Source organism: Cryptomeria japonica, chromosome 5 (genome assembly GCF_030272615.1).
Source record: "Cryptomeria japonica chromosome 5, Sugi_1.0, whole genome shotgun sequence".
Lineage (NCBI taxonomy): Eukaryota > Viridiplantae > Streptophyta > Pinopsida > Cupressales > Cupressaceae > Cryptomeria > Cryptomeria japonica.
In genome coordinates, this window is record NC_081409.1 from 217839798 (window position 1) to 217860446 (window position 20649).

The following is a 20649-nucleotide window of genomic DNA, read 5'->3' on the forward strand; positions in this document are numbered from 1 at the left end:
AGGATCGTTTTGTGAAGGTGGAGTGGGTATGTAATCAAGTTCAACCACATCATCCTCTGAACTGAGGTCCTTGGATGACGAAGTAACCTTTGGCCTCCTGATTGGGATTTTTTCTCTTCTTGTTCTTTTCGATGTTTGAGTCCCCCTATTGGCCCTTGCTTTCTTTCTCTTCTTTTTAGGTTTCTCAACCTCTTCCTTTGGCGCGCTTGAGGTTCCTTCATCCTCTAAAGACTGGGAATCGAGACTACCTATCAAATTGTATGTGAATTGGGTCCCTTCATGTGTCAGCCTCTCAATTTGTTGGGATAACCAATTATTTGTGTACCTTCTTGGACCTTCCATGACTGCTTCAAAATCTATGATTAGGTCCTGAGTCCAATAAATGGCTGGCGGGAGGTCTTTGACAGCTTCAAATTCCCAGACTTGCAAGCAATTTCCATAGTCCGTTAGTTGATCTGGGACCTGGCGGTACTCATAAAGCCGCAATTGCTGAACACTCAACCTGGAATATTCCTACCGACGGACCTCAAAGTCATCTGAACAATTGCTCCAATAGTCCTCTATTGATGCCTTGGCTCTGTAACGCTTGCCGTAGGCCTTCTTTCCCAATCCCTCATGGTCAAAGCATTTCCTGGGGAAATGCTCCTATAAGCAATAGGATGCCATGACTCTTCAGCTTGCACCGAATTTTTGAAGTGCGCATCAAGATTACCCAAAATCATGGGGAAGGTGAACCCCGATTTCTTTTTGTCTCTGAGTAAGCTACTTGTTGGGTGTGCTTGCCTTGCTACCTCCATGAGGATTAATCTGTCTGATGGATAGCGTGGAAGTCGGTATGGTGTTCCCTCAAAGCCTGTTATTCTGATGTAGGTGATGTTGGTTGAAAATTTTGTACACTTGGGGAAATATACAAAATTGTGGTTTCAACCACAGTGTGTGAGTAAAACTCTCCTAATTAAGGGAAGGCTCCCCCTATCTAACTTTTGAATTTTATACTTTCAGATTAATATAAAACTCAGAAATCAGAATTTAGTTTCTAATTAGATTGTTTGCTGTAAAATTTAGAGATTTCTAGATTTAGGCATAACATAGAAATGAACAAAATAAGAACAAAACACAATTACCTTGGGAAAACCTCCTAGGAGGAAAAACCCAGCTAGAAAAGATCCTCAGATTTGATTATGGATTATGTTCAATATTCTGATTTACAATACTTATCTCAAGTACTTGAAGAGGTTTGAGATGTTCACTCTTAGGGCTGATGAAATCTTCAACAAGTCTGCACTTTCATAAGCATTAGGTCTGCCCCTTTAGCACACCAACCAGCAATTAGGTTCATACACTAGATCTGCACTTTTAGTGCATCTTAAGTCCGCACTTTTGCTTGAAGCTGGTCTGCAACCTTAGTGCCTTGAATCTAGAGTAGTTCGCACTCCTTTATGATGGTATTGCACTTGATGTTAGCACCTCCAATGGTAGATATGATTCACATATATTCCTTCTTCAGTTTTCGCATTATGCAGATATATATTTCGCATGAAAGAATATTGTATTGATTGATGAATGAGGTGAAGTTGTCCTTTATTTATATGAGGTGCAAGATCTAGTTAAGTGGGCTTTTACTTTATTAATAACTTTTAATTATTAATATCTCTTTTACCGAATTGCCTTATTAGTATAGGGTTGGCCCTATTTATGGGAGCACGTTTCCTTGAGTGTGACGTAAGGATTTAGGGAGTGTCGTGAGAGAGGGCCCAGCCCTACACCTTGAAGGAGGGGCTAGCCCTTTGGGCGGATTCCAATGTTGCCTAAGGCAATTGGAATCTGCCACTCCTACCTAATTACAATCAACACTCCCGCTTAATTAGGGAGGAGAAAACATAATCATAATCTTCCATCTTGCACACAAGCAAAGAATGGATTACATAATCAGAATATTGTAGTCTTCCATCTTGCACACAAGCATATAATGGAACTACATAATATAATCTTCCAGCTCGCACACAAGCATAGACTGGATCCACATTACATTGCCCGCAGAGGGTGGAGAGGATCTTTTCTACCATCTTACATTGTCTGCAGAGGATGGTTAACAATTACTCTTCTCCCTGAGAAGATTACAATACCACCTTACATTGCCCGCAGAGGGTGGTTTGATACAACACAATGTATCACTGAGGTTGAGACTCCCTCTCAATCAGGGTTTCATTTTCCAAAACACCGAGTCTGTCTCTGAAGTACACAAACTTCACTTTGGACAAAGGCTTGGTAAGAATATCTGCAACTTGCTCATCAATGTTGATATACTTCAGCTGAATGGAGCCTCTTTGCACCATATCTCGAATGAAGTGATAATGAGTTTCCACATGTTTTGATCTGTCATGAAACACTGGATTGATAGACATTTTGATACAACTCTGATTATCACAATGAATAACTATAGGTCCCCAAGGTTGTCCAAACAGCCCAGCAAAAAGCTTACGAAGCCACACTGCTTCTCTAGAAGCAACACTTGCTGCAATATACTCAGCTTCAGCAGTACTTATACAACTGAGGATTATTTTCTGCAAGCCCAAGAGATCACTGCGGATCCTAAGCTGAAACAAATGCCGGAAGTGCTTTTCTTGTCTTTGACACTTCCAGCCCAATCTGCATCTGAATAACCTTCCAAGGTTATTGAAGTGTTAAGTGGATACTTCAGCCCATAACCAACTATGCTTCGCAAGTATCTTAGGATGTGCTTGGCTGCAACAAGATGAACATGTTTGGGCATGCTCATGAACTGGCTGAGAGCATTCACTGCATAGCATATGTCTGGTCTAGTGTTAACTAGATACATCAGTGATCCAATCAACTGCCTGTACTTTGATGGATCTATAAAATCAGAGTTAGTTGCAGAAACACTTAACTTCTTTAAGTTAGATTCCATAGGAGTAGACATAGGTTTACAATCTATCATTCTAAATCTTTTCAAAATATCAATAGTATACTTTCCTTGACTTAGAAAAATTTCGTTAGATCTTTGCCATACTTCTAGAGCTAGAAAATAATGCATTTGACTTAAATCCTTCTTTTCAAATTCTGAAGCTAGTTCTTTCTTACATCTAATGATAAGTTCATCTTTACCAGTAAGAAATAAATCATCCACATAGAGAACTAGAATTAGCATTTCATCATTGGATAACTTAAAGTAGATGTTAGAGTCAACATCATTTTTACAAAATCCTAAACTTAACAAGTATTTATCAATTCTTTCATACCAAGCACGAGGGGCCTGTTTGAGGCCATACATAGCTTTCTTCAATCTGCAAACATGAGTTTTTCTATCTTGAATCTCATAACCCTCAGGTCGTTCAATATAGACTTCTTCCTCAATGACACCATTAAGGAAGGCAGTCTTAACATCCATTTGATGTAGCTTCCAACCTCTAGCTGCAACAATAGCTATTATAGTTCTAATACAGGTATATCTAGCAACAGGAGCAAATGTTTCTTCATAGTCTATGCCTTCTTTTTGAGAAAAACCACGAGCTACAAATCTAGCCTTATATTTTTAATACTACCATCAGCATTATGTTTAATTTTGAATAACCATTTAGAGGAAACAATAGATTTACCTTTGGGTCTGGGCACAATGTCCCAAACATCGTTCTTGATGATTGACTGATACTCTTCATCCATAGAAAGCTTCCAGGCATGATGGTTGAAGGCTTCTTCAACATTGCAAGGTTTAGACTCAATGAGATTGCACATCAATGCAATGTAGCTGGAGAATACTTAAGGTCTCTTGGTTTCTCGGAAGGTGCCACTGGGAGCAGCAAATCTTTCGGCTTCTTGAATGGTGTTTCTTACCCAAAGTGGCCTCTTTTTGGTAACAACAATGTCACTAGGTATATCAGTGGGATTCATAGGCTCTGGTGGATCATTATGTTCTTCTTGAGGTGGAGGTTCAACAGGCTCCCTCTGAATCTTAGGGTTAGTATCAACATTCATATCTTGATTGTCATTAATTTCATCAATAACAGAAGAACCTTTTGATTTTTTAAAGGCAATATCTTCTTCAAAAATAACATCCCTATTTACCTCAACATACCTTTGACCTGGAATATAGATCCTGAAGGCCTTGGAGGATTCACTGTATCCGACTAGCATGCCTTTCTTCTCGAAGGGTTCCAACTTGGTTCGCTTTTCCTTGGGCACATGACCATAAATAGGACTTCCAAAAATTCTTAGGTGACTGATGTCCGGTTTGGATCCTGTGAAGGCTTCTTCAGGAGTCATATTCTTTAGAACACGGTGAGGATATCTATTCTAAATATATACCGTTGTTCTAGAAGCCCCAACCCATAGAAAGGTCTGCAAATCTCGATCATGAATCATAGCCTTTGCAGCCTCAACAATAGTTTTATTCTTCCTTTCAGCAACTCCGTTTTGCTGAGGATTGTATGGAACACAAAACCCCCCCTTAATTCCTGACTCAACACAAAAATCATAAAAGCTACCGGAGCTATACTCACCTCCATTGTCAGATCTTAAACATTTAATTCTTTTACCAGAGGAGTTTTCAGTCAATGCCTTAAACTCTTTAAATTTACTTAAGACTTCATCAGATTCTTTAGATTTCAAGAAGTAGATCCAAGTTTTCCTAGAGAAATCATCTATGAAGATTACGTAATAAAGAAATCCACTAGGAGATGCTATAGACATAGGACCACATAAATCAGAGTGAACAAGTTCTAGTTTATCTTTAGCTCTATTTTCACTTTTATGAAAAGGGCTTTTAACATTTTTATCTATAGCACAACCTTTGTATGTATTATCATGAATTTGACTGAGTTTAGGCATACCTTTGACTAACTTTTCAAGAGAGGGAAGTGCTTGATAGTGTAAGTGTTCAAGTCTTCTATGCCATAGCTCATAGGATTCGGGAGCCTCATTAATGAGGGCTTCAACAGGGTTAGTAGAGAGCTTATATAAAATATCATATCTATTACCAATTCAACGAGCAGATTTAAAACTAGATTTCTTAGGCCAAGCAAGTACTTTTCCCTCAGAAAATGCAATTTGATAACCTTTATCTTCTAGAACAGAAATGGAAATTAAGTTTCTTTTAATTCTAGGAACAAATAAGATGTCACTAAGGTGAAGTGAAATACCAGAGTCTAAATTTAAATAAGTAGTGCTAGAACCTCTTATCGAATATCGAGCATCGTCACCAATTACCACATGAAGACTGGTATCCTTTTTTACTAAGCCTGAAAGATGATCACGGTAGCCTGTGATGTGTCTGGAAGCACCACTGTCAATTAACCATGTATTACTGTTTGTGGGTATGCTGCTTGATAGGGCAGAGATGAATAAGAAGTCATCATTTTGTTCTGAGACTTCATTTAGGTTGGCTTCTCTTTGAGTAGGATCATTCTGACATTCTTTAGCATAGTGACCAAATTTGTCACATCTGAAACATCGAACACGAGAGATATCCCTTGGCTTCTTCCAAGAATGCTGAGAACTAGGTGGTCTGAATTCTCTATTTCTCTTGGGATAATACTTCTTCCAATTTCCACCTTTCTTGCATTGGGCTGCAAGCATGTGTTGATCATCTACATGAGGACTTCTGAGTTGCCCCCTTGTGATAAGGCGTCTCTTCTTGAATGCAATCATTCTTAAGGTGATCAAGGGTAGGTAACTCAGTTCTACCACTAATGGTTTGAATAAAAGACTCCCATGAGTGTGGTAAACCATTTAGGGCAATCATAACAAGATCCTTGTCTTTCATGTTATGTCCAATTGTACCTAGCTGATTCTTTAGTTCTGAAATTCTCATAAAATAAGAAATAACAAAATCTTCTTTTGACATTTTGATATTAAATAATTGCTGTCTTAAAGTAATTGCCCTACTAAGATTGTTAATTTCATAGGTACCTTGTAGATGACTGAATATTTCCCTTGCAGTAGTGAATGAGGCAATGGAGGTGACTAGGTGGTTTTTAACTGAATCAATGAGAAGCTTTTTGGCCTTGACAACATCCCTTTTGAATTGTTTTAGCTCAGCTGCATCCGTAGGTTCAGTTAGCTCTTTCACTTCTATGAAGTGAAGAAGATCTTCTTCCTCTAGAGCCACCATGATTCGAACCTTCCATGCAGCAAAGTTGAAATTTCCATCAAGCCTATCTTCAACTTTCAGCCCCATTGACCTGACCTGTGAATGAGACAACAATCTGGAAATAAAGGAGTACTAAATTCTGAAATCTGAAAGTTGATCTAGCCTATAGCTCTGATACCATGTTGATTTTTATACTTTCAGATTAATATAAAACTCAAAAATCAGAATTTAGTTTCTAATTAGATTGTTTGCTGTAAAATTTAGAGATTTCTAGATTTAGGCATAACATAAAATGAACAAAATAAGAACAAAACACAATTACCCTGGGAAAACCTCCTAGGAGGAAAAACCCAGCCAGAAAAGATCCTCGGATCTGATTATGGATTATGTTCAATATTTTGATTTACAATACTTATCTCAAGTACTTGAAGAGGTTTGAGATGTTCACTCTTAGGGCTGATGAAATCTTCAACAAGTTTGCACTTTCATAAGCATTAGGTTTGCCTCTTTAGCACACCAACCAGCAATCAGGTTTATACACTAGATCTGCACTTTTAGTGCATCTTAAGTCTGCACTTTTGCTTGAAGCTGGTCTGCAACCTTAGTGCCTTGAATCTAGAGCAGTTCGCACTCCTTTATGATGGTATGCACTTGATGTTAGCACCTCCAATGGCAGATATGATTCGCATATATTCCTTCTCCAGTTTTCGCATTATGCAGATATATATTTTGCATGAAAGAATATTGTATTGATTGATGAATGAGGTGAAGTTGTCCTTTATTTATATGAGCTGCAAGATCTAGTTAAGTCGGCTTTTACTTTATTAATACTTTTTAATTATTAATATCTTTTTTACTGAATTGCCTTATTAGTATAGGGTCGACCCTATTTATGGGAGCACGTTTCCTTGAGTGTGACGTGAGGATTTAGGGAGTGCCGTGAGAGAGGGCCCAGCCCTACACGTTGAAGGAGGGGCCAGCCCTTTGGGCGGATTCCAATGTTGCCTAAGGCAACTGGAATCCGCCACTCCTACCTAATTACAATCAACACTAACTACAACTTAAAAATAAAATAGGATGGAACAACAGTCTTTCTTCTTCTTTCAAGAAAGTCAATATCCTTCTCTTCACAAAAAAAGTGATAGCAATTTAACATAAAACAAGAGTAACAACTTTTGAAATGAAACGAGAGAACGGAAATGAAGTTTCCTGAAAGATCAAAGACTTCCGTCACTTCCTTCGGGACGAGACAACAATATCAAGCTCAAAGTCTTGATTATATGAAGTCCTATCTACTCTTTTCTATACTAACGGTATCAAGAACAAATTATAATAGCTCAAAGACTGGAATATCTTATTCTTTTCTACTTAAAACAATGGGAAGTAGTATAAGCTCAAAGAGACACAACTATTTCTCACAAAATCTGCTTCTAAACTCTCTTAAGAATAAGTGCAAGCACAAAGACTTACAACTCCTCTCAAAAGAATATTTATTCTAATTTATATTAACCTCAAATACTTGTAGCACAAAGACTGTAAATCAAATGCAATTAAGCTCTTTAAGAAACACTTGCAAGAAAGATAATATAGAACACAAACTCAAGAATGTAGCAGAAAGACTCAAAGCTTGAGCAATTTCCTTCTATTCCTTCAATTCTTGAATTCACACATGAAAGCTCAAAGACTTCTTTGCTGTAAATTTGGCAGAGTTTTTGCTTTCTTTCCAAAAGATAAAGATTACAATAGAACCCCTCAAGTATGTATAAGAGAGGAGTCATGAGAAAAAGGTGGGAGAATCCCAACTAACTTGAAAAATTCTCTCAACCACCAAGACTTATTCAATAACTAACTATGACTTATTCCAACTACAATCCTAATTGAACACAACTTGTAGTTGCTTTAAATGTAATTACAAAAGTGCAAGTAATGAGATAACTTGCAATTACAAAATTATTTTCTTACATGTAACTTGTCAAAACAAAATTTCAAATGCATAACTAAAACTATTCCATGTGTCTAAAGACGTGACTCTAACTGCATCATCCTTTGTCTGTGATGATCTTCATGTCGCTTCAGGATGCTAGAACTTGAAGTATTCTGGATTGGTAAAGACATCTTGAACCGGAACGGGAACTTGCATCCTTGTCTTCTTGCTTGGGGTAGTACTATCTTTTCAGGAGGGAAAGGGTTGCCTTCCTCTTTTCATGTCATGACCATCTTTGTCTTGAAAGCATTCTATGCTCTCAAACATGAATTGTTGTTGTATCTCTTCTTTGTATCATCTTCCATTCTTGAAATCTGCTTGCAAAATAAGGCCCATGCCTTAATCCATTGATTTGGTAGATCATGTGTGCAAACTGGATTGACAAGGGAAGGGATAAACTGATGCAAAATGGGCTCACGGGTGAATTTTGGGTTTTGGAAGCTGCATTATATGTGTGGGGAAAACAAGAGCATTAACTTGCAATTGTGGAGAACAAACATGCAACTTCATATGTGTAATGGGTAATCACAAGTTTGCACTTGTAATTGGACCTTTAAAACTCATTTTCAAGTGTTTTTTTAGTGCATTTTGGACCAATTTCGGGTTCTGGATGGCTGACCGCAAGAAGACTTTAAATGGGGAAAATGAATGAAGGTGTGAAATGAGTGGATAAAATGGTGTAAATAGGGATCTTGATATGAGGGAAATGAAGCTTATGACCAAAAACAACAAGTGTGGATGGTTATGAATGGATTTTTGAAGAACTTTTCCATTTTGATCATATGAAAAATGGGAAGAACTTTTACTTATAATCCGGTTCTAAAAACCCGATTTTGAAAGAATGGGTATTTTTCATCTTTGAAACTTGGAATTTCAACAAAAGATGGTTAAAATATTACAACCATAAGGGAAGATCAATTATTTTCATCCTACTTGTAATTGGGATTTAAAATCTCGAATACAAGTAAAGAGGGAAAATGAGGAAGATCAATGCAATTCACAAATTGCTTTGGAAACTTGGAACAAAAGGGAAAATCTCTCATAAAAACCGATTTTAGGAAAGAGCAAAACAAAACTAACAACGATCATGAAGAGAAAGAATCTCTTATAGAAAAAAAAAGAAGATTCAAACCCTAGCCACGTTTTTGAAAAAATGCCATATGTATCAAAATGCCCATTAAAAGCATGAAGAATCAGTCAAGTAAAGCACCCAACCTCCACGCCTAGGCAAGACAAGCCAAAACGATTTAGGAAAGACAAGATTCATGCCACTTGAATAAGAAAATCATGGCAATTTTCAAAAACGTTTTTGCTGTTAAAACACCATAAAACCAGCGATAATGTCTTACAAATGGCATGAAGAGAGTTGGAAAATGCATGAAAATAGCAAGGAATCCAAAACGCCTTCCTCCCTCCTAAGATTTCTCCACAAAAACTGGTGGAAATTGTCAACAAAATCCTCCAATATTGTTGGTCGGGTTTTTGGGAAAGAACAACAAGTTTCATTTTACATGTAATAGTGAAAATCGGGTTTTAATTCCCATATTACAAGTTTAAAATGTTACTTTTCTCTCAACAAGGCAAAATTGGGTTTTAGAAATCCAATTGCAAGTTTAAAATTCCTCAATTTACACTTTATGGAGAAAATCAGGTTTTTTGGGCACAATAGCAAGTTTAAAATTGTCACTTTATTCCATTTCTAAGCAAAATCGGGTTTTAGAAAGAGATATGCAAGTTATAAATAACTTGTAAAGGGAAAATAAAATCCCTACAACACATTTTAATAACTCAACACATGTAATAGGGGAATAAAATCCCCATTACAAGCAAAAGACATTAAAATAGGGGTTTTACAAAAGAATTACAAGTGACTTTTAAATATACAATTTAAAATTAACTTATAAATAACTTGTAAAGGGGAAATAAAATCCCTACAACAAGTTTCAATAACTCAACACATGTAATAGGGGAATAAAATCCCCATTACAAGCAAAAGACATTAAAATAGGGGTTTTACAAAATAATTACAAGTGACTTTTAAATATACAATTTAAAATTAACTTGTAACTTATCCAAAAAAATCCCTATTATGACTTAAAAAGCCAAAAAACATCAAGGGGGAAATAAAAAGTAAGCTACAAGTTCTTTTTTCAATAAAGTGCACTTGTAATTAGCCAAAAATTTCCCTACAAAGGCTAAAACAATAAAAATCATTAAAACTTGCAATTCAAGGAAAATTTCCCACCTACAGTCAGGGAGAAAAAACCCGAAATTGAAGGAAAGACATAGCAAACAAACCTAGAATGTGATGAAATTTGAAACGTGGTTCAAGGATGGACTAAGGATTAAGCCAGTCCAAGGATTAGGGGAAATTCTGCCTCGGGAAGCATGCCATAGAGTAAAATTTTCATTTTTTGACAAATTTTTTATGTAATGATCCTTCATTTTTGAAAACAAAAATGAGGAACCTAGAATGTGATGAAATTTGAAACGTGGTTCAAGGATGGACTAAGGATTAAGCCAGTCCAAGGATTAGGGGAAATTCTGCCTCGGGAAGCATGCCATAGAGTAAAATTTTCATTTTTTGACAAATTTTTTATGTAATGATCCTTCATTTTTGAAAACAAAAATGAGGACAACAGGTGAATCTGGGAAACTGGATGAACCATGCACCGTATTTCCGGTTTAGGGTGGTAGCCTGCTTTGACAACCTTATATGCAATCCTCCTTGCATTAATCTAAACATGCGCATTGTAAAAGCGTCATTCACACGCTCGTATGACCAATTGTGTATGCGATGTTATTATTTTCTCTTTGGGAAATGTCATAGTAATGCAACTGAGGGTAGCAGTCGTATACCTTCACTTGATTCGACCTATTCCCAATCTCACCCTTCTTAATTAATCCCGTCAATGGCTGGTGTTGAGCAAACATGCAGACCAAGTAGGAAGTCATGGAAAAGTACTTTTTTTCTTCAAGCTCAACCAACTGTGTATGAATATTGTCATTGATGATCTGAGCCCAATCAAACTTAGACTTCCCAACGAAGACTTGCTCAGTGAAGTAGAACATCCATTCCTCGAAGAGATTCCATTGAGGAAGTCCCATGACCTGGCTGAGCATAGTAACCGTATCACCATATTCATTATGAAAATCGCTTATGGGGGTCTTTTTATTGATTCTAGTGCTTGGTGGTCTTCTCTCACTGAACCATTCTTCGTTTATCAATGTTTTGCACTTAGCAGGATTCATGTCATAAATAACTTGAGCCTCATCGATAGTTGTGGCAATGGGATCATCACGAAACGAGATATCAAATGCTTCCCCAAGAGCTTCAGGCGTGAAGTCAGCTAGTACAATCCCCTTCAATACCACTAATTTGGTTTCCGGCTGATAATGTTTAGCAGCCTCAACTACTAATTCATAATTCTGCATGGCCAAAGGAAACTAGCTGCTTGAGCAATACCACTCTCCATCATCCGTGTAGGCTTGCCATAGGCGTCAGGAGAGTACACTCTGTTCCTGAAATCCTGAATATCAATATGTCCTAGGTCCGTATCTCCTATGTTTTCCCACACTCTGGACCTTTGACTCCCTAACTCTTCCTCCTTGGTACTATATCTCATTTTTTCGACCTTGCGGGGAATGTCAGCTTTGGAAATCTGGGATGTTCCAGTAGCGTCAGGTGCCTTTGAGGACTCTGTCGCTGATTTAGGCATTTATCCTGCACAACCAGACATGGATTATGAGGCAGGCCTTGATGCGAAAAATAGGGGTTAGCAGTGCCAGAAGACGGCGTTAGTACCAAAATTGACGATCAACGAGATAATCAAAATTTGAAAATATTGCTAAAATGCAACATTTAAGCAATTTTTAATCTGATCGCTTGGAAGCTAAATGCAATTTGAAGCTGAAATCAAGTTGGTTTGGTTAACTGCTGGTTTGAACGAATTTCAAGATACTGTTAGTTATGATGCTGACGATGAAAGTTGCCAGTGTTATTGGATCGCGCGACTCAACATTTTAAGTTTTCAGTTTGAGCTCGAAACTTCTAGAATCTCTCTAAGTTTTACATTTTCGGCTGGAGAGACGATTTTGACAGTTGGCTATTATTGATTTTGAGCAAGTTTAAAATTTTATCATTCCATTTGTTGCCAATGATTGAAAATCGCAAATGTTTTTTGCTTTCTAAAATTATTTAGTTTTCATACTTGCTTGCTTTGAGCATTCAAATTAGAGCAAAATCCCAAAATTTGCCTAAGTCCCAAATTGTCGGCTGGAGACCGAATTTGACAAATCATTGATGTTTCACGGGATTAAACTTAAGATTTCCACAATGCACTTCGTAAGTTAACCCTGGGTAAAAGAACTATGATCATTTTGCAAAACCTTAACCATGTGAAGGGGCAAACTTTGACTTACCTGGCAGTGAACTAAAGAGGCTTGAACTGCAGATAATCAAACTTGGCGTTGAGGAAAGGAAGGTAGACTCAGCCCTTGAAGAAATACTCGGCTCCTTTTACAAACTCGCGATCAAAAGAGATAGTTAATCATTTTCGGCTCAAATCATATGTATTGCACAATCTTTCTCCTTTGATGATTTTGGCTTGAAAGAAGTTTATTTCGCGATTTTGGCTTCTTGAATGATTTTGTGAACTTGAACTCCTCTATGAATTTCGGCTGATAAAAATAAACAAATGACGAGGGTTTGGGTGATTTTGTTTTCAATACCAGACCTCAGGTGTTTAAATGATTTGCATGATCTTTCTCCTTGGATGATTTTGACCTGAAAGAAGTTTATTTGAGAGTTTATATGAACTTTGGCCTGTTAGCTCTTTCGTGAGCTTTAGCGAATTTCGGCCTTATTGGAAGATTTGCGAGATTTTCCAAATTGCCTTCATTTTGGGTTGAAAACTCATTTTTTGCGATTTTCACTTAAATGACGTTTTCGGGTTACACCATTATATTGCGCGATATTACCTTATGTTTTTCTATTTCGGCCTAGTTCATACTTTTGCGAGATTTAGTGATTCTCGGGCTGAAGGGTCAAAACGCAAAAGTAGATGAATGGCCAAAATCTAATCTAATCAAGTGGCCCAGATTCATCCCTACAAAAGGTACCCACGCCCATAAATGGAGGGCAAATATCAGCAACTACCCCAAAGGGAGTAATAACTACCTAAAAGGTAATTCAAACTTATCCAAGTGTCATGTCCCCTTTCTAGAGTGGACATTAGAGACAGAGGAGTTGGCCTATCATTGGAGTCTCGTAGGCTAGCAGAGGTTGATTGGGACTCATTCAGTGCATATAGTGACTGGATTTTGGCTTTATAGGCAGTTTGAGGGCCATTTGGAGCAGTTCCTTGATTTTAGGGAGATTCCCTATTTTTTAGGAGGTTGTGGCAGTTCCCATATTGGAGGTTCCACGGGACCATGTCATGGTTTCAGTTTCAGGAAGTTTGGGTGTGTTTCCTAGTTTCTAGGAGCATCCCTAGATTTTAGGGATGGGACTGCCAGTTAGTTTAACTTTTTTGGCATCGGTCACAGATAGGTGACAAAGTTATATTCATGATTGTTTGGTCATTTTGGGCTATTATTGGATATTTGGAGATATTTTAATATATTTAAATATTTCTTAAGTTTGCGATTAAATAAATTAAAATAAGGCTATGTATTTAGTCATTTTGGAGTAATAAGCCATTTCTGGCTTCATCTGGGTTGATATGCCTATGTGTTATAGCTCGTTGGAAAGGTCTTGAACTTTGCTACATGATTCTCACCTTCCGGAGTCTTTTTGGATGCCTGAAGCTATTTATTTGCAATTTAGTGTTTTTTTCCTATAGTTGACGCCATAATTAGAAAATAACACTCTTTTCATAATGCACCAACTTTACTCCCTTTTAGGGTTTGGCTTGGAAAGGAAAGGAGATACAAGGAGATGAAGACCAAATTGTTCATTATCTTTTACACATTTCATCTTTGATTTGGAGAATTTGCTCTGGAGAGTGATTTAGCATCTGGGATGAAAACCCCAGGGTCTTGCCTGTCTGGGACGAAACCCCCAACACAGTGGTTATTTGGTTCTTGCATTCAGTTTTCAGTGCCTTAGAGTTGGTACGACATCTTTTTTGGAGGATTCAGTGAACAGAGTTAGGGTTCAGCGTGGGGATTGGGGTTTCCAGCTTGGCATCACCTAACAGCCGTACGGTTGTACTTTGCAGCCATTTCTCTTCCCACGTGGAGCTATGTAAGAGCTTTGGATGTTTGCCACAGCTTCCTTCTTGATTTCAGTATTCACTCTTCATTCAGGTTGGACTCATTGCTTGTTGTAATCTTCCTGGAATTGTTTGGAATCACTGTCTGGACAATTATTTGATTTAAATAAATCAGAAATCTGCTTGGTACGATTCTGATTTGGCTGTGTATGAACATTTATTTCCAGTACTCTTTTCATGTACTTGTTCTTCAATTATTACTTGCTGAAAAACTATCAAAAACACAAAAATAAACAAACCTTCTGCAACTTCTGTCTATTCTCTAAAAGCATCAAAGGAAACACAGAAAAATATAGTTTATTAATTTAAAAACTACAGCAGATCAGCAAGGGTATCCATCAGGGATCTTTCACCAAGATAATTCAAAAACTGCACATACACAAAGTTTTAAATTTATGGTTGACTTGGAAGTCAAACATGACCCTTTGGCCAAAAGTGCACTTTCAAAATTTAAAAGAAAAAGCACTTTTTCTTTTCCATTTGTAGATTCTTTTTCCAAAAATTAATCCTCGCCATGCAAATGCTCCTTCCAAAGGTCTCGACCTGCTGCGCGCTCTTCGCGAACATATTCCTGGAACCTGATGCACAACTAAAACAACAAACTGAAAGGAGGCATAGGAGGATGACGAATTTTATACTGCATGCCCTCCAGATAACTGTCTACGTGCCTCAAACCATCCTACCAGCTGGACCGATTATGCTCAAAACACAATATATCTGAATGCAGTTGACCGGCAAAACCAAGGTCTTCTGCCGAGTAGGCGATCTTGTCTGTTCTCAATCTTTTCTCCCAGTCTGGTGGCATCACGTCATCAGACAGATCATTCTTCCACCCCAAAACCATTGATCGGAGGATTGTCTTGCCAAGCTCTTGCATGTTGTTCAGAATTCCATCGCATGCATCTTGCTCCTTGACAATGATCTCCCTTGTCTCATTCCTCGTAGTGATAATCCAGTACCATTCTTTAAAAACATTGATATCATGGGGGCCAGGGGTCCAGGATGGCGGACAGTGTAGGGATCTGCACTTGGGTCCAGAAAAGGGCTTTTACAAGAGGCAGGGTTGTAGCAGCTACCTCATGGATTTTGAGGCATTCCCGTTTTACTTCGAGCAGCTTGACCAAAATGGTCTCTCGATGGTGGGCCATTTCTTTTACCTCTTCAATAATCTGTTCTCCTCTTTCCTTAAGGCCTTGCATCCATTCCTTGACAGCCTTTGTAGTATCCCGTACCCCTTCAAACTCTATCGTGGTCCTTTGTGCCAATGCTGTTGGGGGAATGTGGGATTTAGAAGCATTATGCAATGGTCTCAGGAGTTGATCAATGTATCCTTCGGCCTGCTCAACATGAACTCGATACATGTTCTTTTCAGTTGTTGTCTCTTCGAGTTGTCGAAGCATGTTTTGCACAGAGTCTTTGAATTCCTTTCCTTCTCCTTAGTGGCTCGTCCGATGGGGACAGTCATGATGCAAAAATCAGCTAGTGTAATCTGATCTACTGGCTTGTCGACAGGCGGGGTGGCGATATGAAGGGTATGGTTCCTTTGCTCATCATGGGTTATCCTGGAATATGCCCTGGGCTTTTTCTTCCCTTTGGCCTTCGCTTGGTCTATGCGTGAGAAGATGCCCTCCAAATCGATGGGCGGCTTGGTGGCGGCCTTGCGCTGAGCTCGAGCAATTAACCATTCTTGAGGTACAGTCTGGGCTGATGCTATGGTTAAATTGGCACTCTGTTCTTTAATGATTTCAGCCGGCTCATCGCATATTTGCAGCTGCTCGGCCATAGGAGTGGAGGAAGTGTCAAGTTCCTTGCTTGCAGCCGAATTCTCTCCCACTTCATTGAACAACTGCCTAGTATTTTCATGCGATGGTTGTTCCTCAGTCTTTTCAAGTTCACAGGTCACATCTGTCCTTTGCTCTCCTTCAACAGTGGAGTCATCCTTGGTAGTATTATGCATCTGCAATTCATGGCGGCTCTGCTGGGTGGGTTCATGCAATTCAATCCCCTGAGTAGACGAAATCTCTCCTTCCTCAACTTGATTATCAGGTTCGGCTGATTCAATGGCCCTTAGCTCGGCATCCAGCACGTCAGGTGCAGGAGGATCATCGGCTCCAAATGCATCAATATCACTTTGGGAAGGCAGAGCAGGTATATAATCTAGTTCAACTACATCATCAGACGAACTGGGGTCTTTCGATGATGAAGTGACCTCTAGTCTCCTAATAGGGATCTTTTCCCTTCTTGTTCTTTTGGATGTTCGAGTTCCTCTGCTGGCCTTAGCCTTCTTCCTTTTTCAGGGTTTTCAACCTCTTCCTTTGGTGCACTGGATGTTCCTTCATCTTCGGAGGACTAAGAATCAGGGTTACCCATCAAGTGGTAGGTGAACTGGATCCCCTCATGAATCAGTTGCTCAATTTGCTGGTGCAGCCACTGGTCAGTATATCTTCCTGGGGCTGCCATAACCGCCTCAAAATCAGTGATTGGATCTTGTGACCAATCGATGCCTGGCAAAAGATGTCTTACCGCCTCAAAATCTTGGACCTGTAGGCAATTTCCTGAATCTGTTAGTTGATTTGGGACCCGATGGTATTCATAGAGTCGCATTTGCTGCACACTCAGCCTCGAATATTCGCGCCGTCGGACCTCATAGTCATCAGAGCAGTTCTTCCAATAATCTTCAACTGATTCTTTTGCTCTGTATCGCCTGCCATAGGCTCTCTTTGCCAGATTGTCGTGATCGAAACATTTCCTCGGGAAATGTTCCTATAGGCCATAGGAGGCTAGTTCTGCAAGGGATTCCTTGACATGGGCCAGACTCTTGAGATGGACATCGAGGTTGCCTATGACCATAGGGAAGGTGAATCCTGACAACTTCTTATCTTTGAGTAAACTGCTCGTTGGACGCGACTGCCTTGCGACTTCTAGAAGAACTATCTTGTCGGTTGGGTATCGTGGAAATCGGAAAGGAGTGCCCTCAAAGCCAGCTATCCGGATTTAGGAGAACCTTGGGAACTGGATGAACAAGGCCCCATACCTCTGTACCAGAATAGTAGTTTGCTCGAAGAGCCTTATGTGTAGTCCTCCCTGCATTAGCTTGACCAGGCGCATTGTGAAGGCGTCATTGACGCGCTCATACTGACCAACTGCATAGGCAGGGTTGTTCTTTTCCCTTTGAGCTATGTCATGATAGTGTAGCTGTGGATAACAATCGTATACCTTCACCTGATCAGGCCCATTCCCAATTTCACCTTTCATGATTAAACCCGGCAGTGGCTGGTTTTTGGCGAACATATAGACCAAATAGGAGGTCATAGTGAAGTACTTCTTTGCCTCAAGTTCGATCAATTGGGTGTGAATGTTATCGCTTATGGTCTTTGCCCAATTGAACTTGGATTTCGCAGCGAAGACCTGTTCCGTGAAGTAAAACATCCATTCCTCAAAGTAATTGGATTGGGGAAGTCCCATAATCCTGCTGAGCAATGTGACCATGTCCCCATGCTCGTTGTGAAAGTTGCTTCTAGGGGTCTTTTTCCCAATCCCGACGCTTGGAGGTCCTCTCTCCTTATACCACTCCTCATTTATCAGTGTTCTGCATTTGGCAGGGTTTATTTCATACGCCGCCTATGCTTCATCCGCAGTTGTTGCTATGCGGTTGTTCGGGAAGGGAATGTCAAATGCATCGCCAATGGTTTCAAGAGTGAACTTAGCGAGGACCATGTTCTCGAGGAGCACCAATCTGGAGTTTGTTTGGTAATGTCGGGCAGCCTCTACTACTAGCTCATAGTTTTGCACTGTTGGGGGAAATCCTGCTGCCTGGGCAATGCCACTTTCCATCATCCGCCTAGGCCTGCCATAGGCATTAGGGGAGAAAACTCAGTTTCTGAAATCTTGAATATCAATATGGCCCAGGTCAGTATCACTGACATTTTCCCACACACTTTGAACTTTTGATTCCCTCAGTCCCCCTCTCTGATACTAATACTTCATCTTTTCGACTCTGCGAGGGATATCTGATTTGGACGCTCGTGATGTCTCGGCTGCAGCAGGTGTCTTTGATGATTCTACCACCGATTTAGGCATTTACCCTGCACAGCTGGACGCGGATTACAAGGCGATATAAAGGGAAGAAAGCGAGTTAGATAAAGGGATACGCCAACATACAAAGATTGATTCGAAAACCGAACTTAAAGAATAGCATGACACTTTTAGCTAAAAAGCTTAATTAATTTGAACATGAATATTTACGAAGCTTTTCGATTGCGAATTTATACTTAGGCATTTTAGGATCAATTTAAAAAAATGGACGATGCTTTAAAATTTTCCTAAGTCTGAAAATGCGTTTTCTAGCTGAGTCCTAGGAATAGACTCGGATTTCAATCGCGTTGCCTGACGTCTTAAAAATGGGAAGAGATGTGATTTTAAGACTTAGACGATTTAATTCATTTTGCACATACATCTATCCGATTTTGCATATATTTCGAACGATTTCAAGAGAGGCGAAACACACTTAGCTGGCCAAAATGAATGGCATGAATCCGCACAACTTGCAAATTTGAATGGGAGAGTTCTGCAATTTGAATTTTAACGGTTAACTCCCTAGTTCAATTTTTCACGCCTAAAAGTTGGAGAGAGAAATGCAGTTTGAAGACTTAGGTTTTAGCAACTTACCTTGGTTGGATTTTTCGATGATTTACTTCAGCATGATTTTACCTTGGGCATTTTTCCAAATTCTAACTTTGTGATTTTAATCCTATGCGAACTTCAGCGAATGAAGGGGGGGTTTGAAAAACTTTGAACTTCATGATTTTGCCCTATGGCGAGCTATTTCGGGGTTTTGAAGAGCCTTGCAAGGTTTGTAAACAAATCACGATTCTCCTCTCACGTGAACTTTGGTAGAAAAGAGCACTTCGAAAACTCCTTTACAAACACTTCGCAATTTACCCTTTCGCAGTGAAAATCGGGATTTGGAAGGTTTACGCAAACACTAAAACTTCCGCGATTTCCCTATGGTGCAAAATTCAGAGAATGAGGGAGTTTTTTTAAAATTTCAAACATTGTGATTTTGCCTCAGATCAAACTTCGGCGATTAGGGGGGGGGATTTCGCAAGTTTGCAAGCCCACGATACATTGTAGTTTTGCCTAACTTCGGGACTTGAGGATGGTTTTTAAACTTACAACATTTATATTTGCTCTGTTAGTTGCCGAACTTCGGCGTTTGGAGTGTTTTGAAAACCCTTTTATACTTTTCGCACTTCATCCTCTAAATGCGAACTTTGGTGCTTTGATGTACTTTTCAAACTTTCAACTTTCACACTTTCACCTTATATTGCGATTTTCGGTGAATTGGAGAGTTTTGCAAGTTTTAACTTTCACGCACTTCTCTCTATAATACGCTTTTCGGGGTTTTTGAACCATTTGCAAACTTTAAAAAAAAACCTTTTACTTACCCGTTTGTATGTGTTTTTCGGGCTTTAGGGGCGTTTTGCCAATTTTGGCATTTTGGGGCACTTTGCCAACTTTTAACTTTTTACACTTGCCCTCCAAATCGCGATTTTTGGCGTTTTGAGTGTGTTTTCAAACTTCGGCGATTTGGGCCATTTTGCCAACTTCGGCGATTGAAGAGTTTTTGCAAACTTTCTAACTTTACCGTTTTCACCTAAAAGTGTGAATTTCAGGGTTTATGGGGGTCTTTGGAAACTTTTACCTTTAACACTCCTCCCTCATGCAAATTTCGGGGTTCGGAGGTATTTCGCAAACTTTAAATTTTGTCACTTATCCCTTTCTGGCAATTTTCGGGGATTATGAATGTTTTGAAAACCCTTGTACTTTTACGCCTTACCCTCATTGCAATTTTCAGCGATTGGACTCACTCTGAAAACTTCGGCGTTTGGAGCCATTTTGCCAATTTCGGCACTTGAAGCCATTTTGCCAATTTTCACTACTTGTATATTGTCCAATGCTGGCAAATTTTGGGATTTTTGCCCATTCTGCAAACTAAAAAAAACTCATGCAGTTTCTCCCCTTTAGTGCGAATTTCATGATCTTGGGAGGTTTCGAAACTTTGACATTTGCATCCTTTTATCTCTCCCATATCCTTTGACGAAAATCGGCGTTTTGGGTCTTCATGCGACCTTCAGACGTTTATCTCTTACTTGGCTGATTTGGCTAGTTTCTATCATTCTATGCCTATCTCAGGCAATTTTACAAGCTTAAACGATCTTTTGGAATCTCATGCCCGAAGGCTCAACTGATCATACGGATTCACAGGCTCCTCCGTTCATAAC

The 20649-nt window shown here is 39.2% G+C and overlaps 1 protein-coding gene across 1 annotated transcript in view; it reads left to right on the forward strand.

Annotated features, from left to right (window-relative positions):
* Positions 1-20649, forward strand: part of LOC131064401 (alpha-mannosidase) — a 178293-nt gene that overhangs the window by 14843 nt on the left and 142801 nt on the right. The gene's annotated exons all lie outside the window — the stretch shown is intronic.